Below are 5504 nucleotides of genomic sequence, written 5' to 3'. Positions count from 1 at the left end.
TGGGCTTAACGAATAGCCGTCTTTAACTTATTTTTTCTCTTCGTGTTCTACGGTTCTGACATGGGCGCGTATGACCCTAGCTGTTTTTGCACTCTAAAACAAAACAAAAAAGTCGTTGAATAGTGGCATCGCTCCTATCCAAAAAGCCGAGCCATTCGCTCATTACTCCAGCACGCTTCTTTGAGCCCAACTGCATGTCTCGTCACAAATGCTGACATCTGTGTATATTGTGTGCACTTATGTCTGTAAGGCACAGTTAGTGTCCAGCTGTGTTTACCGTATGAAATTCCTACAGATATTATGCCCTAGTATCGACATATCCTTTGTTGACCATCCTTAGAAGCTAAGCGATGAAATCGCGCTGCACCGTCACACTTCATCCGTCGGCTGCCAAAGTTTACAATTTTGCATTTTGCGTCGATACCAGTATGAATTTATTACACACTGCTTTTAATGGTATACATTACAATAACCAATCTCAAAGACAAACCAACACTAAATATCACCATATCACAGCTAACAGAAGAAATATGCGAGCTGCCATATGTAGGAAAATGGTCACATAAAGTAGTAAACTTTTTTCAGGAACAAATGTCAGAATCAGTTTTTACACAAATAGCAAAGCCGTCCACAGTATTAAAGATAGTGTAGCTGAAAGTGAACATTAAAATACAGATTCTCTTTATATAAAAAGTAGCATATTTTTTTACAACATTCAATATAGTCTAATTAAACAGTCACTACTGCACTTATTTAATAATTATACACAGGACTTAACTCATTCGAGCTAACCAATTTCAATTTTTTCTGTTTAGTGAAGTAGAAGCTTAAACCAAAGATAGTAATTTCAGAACCAGTAAGTAAAATCTAGCTTTGGCCGTAGATATAATTTCCGATGCAAACAAAGATGTCAGTCGGCAACACGGCGGATTCTGTGCCGTTTATGTGCAATTTACAGGACAGGAAGAGGAAGAGGTCAGTGTTTAATGTCCCGGCGACAACGAGGTCATTAGAGGCGGAACACAAGCTCAGATTAGGGAAGGATGAACAAGGAAATCGCCCGAGCCTTTACAAAGGAACCAACCACGGATTTACCTGTACGATATAGGGAATACACGAATATCTATATCAGGATGGCTGGACGCGGGTTTGAACCGCCGCCCTCCTGAATACGAGTCGAGTGTGTTAACCTGAAGACTCTGTCTAATTCTCGCCTTTCACTATATCTGAATATCTCGTCGCGTCTGTCAGGGGATTCCTGGGAGTGGGTGGACGGTGCTACGTGGTCGCTTTCGGGCTGGACGCGGCAGAAGGCCGAGGCGCGTCAAACTTCTGCGTTCCATCGCCTCACACGCCAATCATCGCAAGAACGTAAGCCATATAGACGTGCTATGTTTAATTTCACAGATAAACAACTGAGTGACGATGCGATATCGGTGTTGGAAAAGGGACTAAATTTTGTCCCCACTCCAAAGACCTTGCCTATTAAGGATTTTATCAGTGCTATTGAGCAAGGTGCCTCGAATCTTCCGAGTGAGACTGGTGAAGAAATAAGGCGAGAGGCTTGCAGGGCCGTAACCCGGATGCCAGCACCAAACCCGGCCGGTGTGGCCGTGCGGTTCTAGGCGCTTCAGTCTGGAACCGCGTGACCGCTACGGTCGCAGGTTCGGATCCTACCTCGGGCATGGATGTGTGTGATGTCCATAGATTAGTTAGGTTTAAGTAGTTCTAAGTTCTAGGGGACTGATGACCACAGATGTTAAGTTCCATAGTGCTCAGAGCCATTTGAACCATTTTTTGAACCAGCACCAAAGCAGAACACAAACACTGAAGAAAGGAAAGCTCTCTGTTCCTTAAGAGAAGACTCAGAAATTGTGAATTTACCTACTGATAATGGAAATGCTACTGTTCTTTTGCCTGCAACATCCTATTTCGGCAAGATGACGGATTTACTGCAGGACTCAGCGTATCGCCGTCTCCAGACGGATCCAACAGACGAAGTACAATGGAAGTCATCCGCGCTCGTCAAGTCCAGCCAGTTTCCTAAACATCTTAAAAAGAGCTAGAGAGTACAAGCTCCAGTTCTACTACGACTTTGTGGGCTGCCTAAGATCTATAAGGAAGGGATTCCTCTTCGCCCCATTGTTAGCAGTATAGGAGCCCCAACATATCACCTGGCGAAACATCTGGCTTCTCTCCTAAGCCCAGTGGTAGCAAAATGTGAACATCACATTCGAAACTCAGAAGATTTTATAAAACGACCGAAGACTTTGCGTCTCGAACCAGCTGACATTTTAGTGAGTTTCGATGTGGTCTCTTTGTTCACACGAATGCCCTTGGTGCATTCATTACAACTTATAGGAACTAAGTTGCAGGAGGGTATCTTACATCTATTCAAACATGTGCTTACCTCGACTTACTTTTTATTTAACGAACAGTATTTTGAGCAGACTGACGGTGTTGCTATAGGTAGCCCTTTGCGTCCCATAGTAGCTAATCTTTTTATGGATGACTTCGAGGAAAAAGCACTTCAGTCAGCTGTGCTGAAACCTAAATGTTTCTGGAGATGTGTGGCCAACACTTTTGTAGTTTAGCCACATGGAGCAGCAACGCTTCCTGAATTTCTGGAACACCTTAACTCCCTCCATTTGCTTCACTGTGGAAGTGGAGAAAAATGGAAATCTCCTGTTTCTTGAGGTCTTGGTCTATAGAAAAGAAGATGGTTCCTTGGGTCACAGTGTATTCCACAAACCAACTCACACTGACCTATATCAACGAGCTACGAACTGTGATCACCCATCTCAACGAAGTGGCGTGTCGCGGACTCTCGTTCATAGGGCTAGAATTATCTCTGATGCAGGGAGCGTATCAGCAGAGCTTGGCTATCTGCTCTCTGTATTTGAACAAAAGGGATACTCTGAAAAACAGATCCGTAGTGCATTTAAACGTGCACGCACTAAAGTTCAAAAACAGCCAGAAGAGACAGAGAACTCCAAGAGGATGGTTTTTCTACCCTATGTTGGTGGCGTGCGCTTTAAGATTGGTAGGCTGTTCAAAAAACATCAAGTAAAATGTGTCTTCCACCGTCCAGCGCATGTGCAGACTATGCTGGATTCTGTTAAAGACGACCCAGGTCTAAGGAGACCAGAGATATATAAAATCCTGTGCCAGTGTGGGAAAACATACTGTGGCCAGACGTGTCGCAATGTTAAGGATAGATGTGCTGAACATGGACGTCACACTAGACTGGGTCAGCCAGAAAAGTCTGCTGTGGCTGAATACCGTCTTGACACGGGACAGAGCATGAATTACGGAGAGGCAGAGATCCTTTCGTCCGCTTCCATGTACTGGGACTCCGTCATTAAAGAAGCAGTCGAAATTCGTGTAAGTAATGACATCATCAATAGAGACACGGGATTTCAACTCAGCAAGGCATGGGAACCAGCACTGGCGGCATTAAGGCATCGTCGGCTGCAGTCGAACGAATCCGAACCAACACGGAAGGAGGATCAAAGTCCGGAAATTTAAACTGGGCCCCAAAACTCTACCCGCACGCGCGCTTGGCGGCTATTTGCCGCCGCGCTTGTCGCGCGTCGCGAGTCACAAGCCAGTAGCCCGATGTACAGCAGGGGGCACTGGATGTCGCCTTGCTCTATAATTCGTCTTTGATGACGTTGTAGCCTTAACCCTTGGCGCCTGCGCTCTTCCATCGACTCAGCGTATATATTGGCGAGCCACTGCAGCAACACATCTCCATTTACTGTGTTTTTATGTCCCCCTTTTTATCCCCATTTCTGTGTAAGCGTCCCCCCTTCTGTATTTTGTAAATCCATTGGCCTTATGAGCGGTGGACTGTGCCACTGCCAGCCCTCCATGGGCAGGGGAATGAAATTACAATAAAGAAAGGAAAAAAAAAACAGCAATACGTCAGTAAGCACCTGAAGATGACGAACAGCAGTCTCGTCGAAATACTGTGCAGCTTCCACAACATTATCCGACGCGACGCCCGCGAACCATTGAAGCAGTTATTACTTCGGGAAAGTCTCAAACACACACAATTGGTATAAATGTCAAATGGTTCAAATGGCTCTAAGCACTATGGGACTTAACATCTATGGTCATCAGTCCCCTAGAACTTAGAACTACTGAAACCTAACTAACCCATCACACAACACCCAGTCATCACGAGGCAGAGAAAATCCCTGACCCCGCCGAGAATCGAACCCGGGAACCCGGGCGCGGGAAGCGAGAACGCTACCGCACGACCACGAGCTGCGGACGGTATAAATGTCCATCAATAGCTGTCCTTATCCTTTTGACCACGTAATGTATATGCAAATGTCTTGGTTGCACTCGGAATGCACCTTTCATCGGCGCTACCTAATTGTTCGAGGAAAAGTGACTTCCTGTTTTCAAAAGAATGAAAAATTATCTCCAGAGTACTGCTTTGCTGCGTAGACTTATCGCATTATCTTTATTGCAAATTAAAAGTGAAGCTGTAAACAGAGTTAATTGTGGTGACTTAGTCTATGACTTAGGCGAAAAGAAATCTCGGAAAGATTAATAAGTATGATGTTAGCTTCTAAAGGTAATTATGTGATATTACAATCATTATTTCCATATAAAATACGTTTACTTCTTTTCTTCCTTTGAACTCGTGTACCACAAATAATTAGAAAAATAAATGAAATCACTGCTCCATGCCGTATAGAGACAGTGGGGCAATATGTTGAACACGTTATTGAAGTCTAGGGAAACGCGACTGACATGCTAACCTGCATGTAATATTTGGAATATATTGTTTACGGAAAAAGTTAATTATGTTTCTCTAGAATGGTGTTTGCCGAACCCATACCGCTTCTTTGAGAGGCCCTTCGTCCCCTCTAGGAGAAGCACAGTGTTCGACATTAGAAGATATTCAAGGTTTCTTCGACAGATACAAGTTAAGGGTAATAGTCTGTAAATTCGTATATCTGTCTGTTACCTTCTTGGACTATTTCCTGTCCAGATGTCGTACATGAAGACTGATAATTTGTAGCAGTTACGCAGAAATATGCACAGTCGGTTACTTGGTCAACAATATAATTTAAACGAGCCCGCGAGGGTAATGAAAGAAAAACGACCTTTGTAAACGTTACGCTAACACTAATTACGTTGACAATTCAATCTAAACTTAACCCTTACAAGCACATTAGTTTCGTAGCAAGAAGACCCGGCGAATACAACGATGTAATTGTTAATTTTAGGGTGTTAAAATTCGCAAAATTGCCTGGTAAAATTTACACAACCGTAAATTTTATAGTTTCAAGTGTTCGACAAACTTGGTGGCATAATAAGGCCAGTCAATGAAGACGAAGAAAGGGCGAATGTGAAGAATAATTCGTGCAGTCGCTAGTTTTTGTACAGTAGTAAAAAAATGGCTCTGAGCACTATGGGACTCAACTGCTGAGGTCATTAGTCCCCTAGAACTTAGAACTAGTTAAACCTAACTAACCTAAGGACAT

The sequence above is a fragment of the Schistocerca serialis genome, chromosome 5 (assembly GCF_023864345.2).
Source record: "Schistocerca serialis cubense isolate TAMUIC-IGC-003099 chromosome 5, iqSchSeri2.2, whole genome shotgun sequence".
Lineage (NCBI taxonomy): Eukaryota > Metazoa > Arthropoda > Insecta > Orthoptera > Acrididae > Schistocerca > Schistocerca serialis.
The sequence above is the reverse complement of the archived record's forward strand: the minus strand, read 5'-3'. Positions refer to the sequence as shown.